Below are 1,250 nucleotides of genomic sequence, written 5' to 3'. Positions count from 1 at the left end.
GAAGGCAGATGCTTAACTGACTGAGCCACCCAGGCGCCCCAGATTTTATTTATTTATTTGACATAGAGAGAGACACACAGCGAGAGCGGGAACACAAGCAGGGGGAGTGGGAGAGGGAGAAGCAGGCTCCCCGCGAAGCAGGGAGCCTGATGCAGGGCTCGATCCTAGGACTCTGGGACCATGACCTGAGCCGAAGGCAGACGCTTAACAGACTGAGCCACCCAGGCACCCCAGTATTTATTTATTTATTAAAAGATTTTATTTATTTATTTGAGAGACAGAGAGTGAGAGAGAGACAGCGAGAGCATGAGCAGGGGGAGGGGCAGAGGGAGAAGCAGGCTTCCCGCTGAGCAGGGGAAGCCCGATGCGGGGCTCGATGCCAGGACCCTGGGACCATGACCTGAGCCCAAGGCAGACGCTTAACCGGCTGAGCCACCCAGGCGCCCGCAAATCTCATTTTGATACAAAGCTGGCAACAGTACTTAGCTTAGCTTCCACACTCTCTCATCTCATAATTTCATATTCACAGTAAAGTCTCAGCTAATTCCAAAAATACGGATAGCATTTATCTACAGAGTAAAAATGTTATGAAAATTAATGCTCGAGTGGTTATAAAGAAACATACCAAAATTAGGTCAATATTTTTAGGATGTTTATATACTTAAGTTTCAGTGTAGCTAGATTTTTGTTTTTGTTTTTGGTAAGTCACATGTGAATTGATTTCTAAGTTAATGTTTAAATATTTAGTTGGTGGGTAATTGCCCATTTTGATCTCGAACGCAGCTCTTGGTTGCCTTCTTTTGAATAGTATTTCAACATGTGGTTCTGTTCCTTTGTGAGAAAATTGGAACACAGACATTTATTTAAACCAAACAATTCACATAGAAAGGTTGTGAATTATCACAACTCAATAGGCTCTTTTGTAAGTTGTTTGTACAAAACACAGGAAATACAAAAACATTTCCAATTATTTTCTTAATGTTAAATTGTATAACCAACAAAGAGGTGAAATTTTGTCATTATTTCAAAGCTATAGGCTTTTATATTTCAACACTTGCAGGGTGCTTTAACATGAAATATTAGGGAACAAGTATACATGCAATTTTAGCAATATTTAATGGATCAATGACTGTTTAGAATTCTGAGACTTGAAAATAATGACTTTTTTTTTAAGATTTTTAAATTTATTTTAGAGAGAGGAGAGGGGCAGAGGGAGAGGGAACCTCAAGCAGACTCCCTGCTGAGCACGG

Source organism: Leptonychotes weddellii, chromosome 3, assembly GCF_054177405.1.
Source record: "Leptonychotes weddellii isolate Sample4059 chromosome 3, ASM5417740v2, whole genome shotgun sequence".
Taxonomy (NCBI): Eukaryota; Metazoa; Chordata; class Mammalia; order Carnivora; family Phocidae; genus Leptonychotes; species Leptonychotes weddellii.
The sequence above is the reverse complement of the archived record's forward strand: the minus strand, read 5'-3'. Positions refer to the sequence as shown.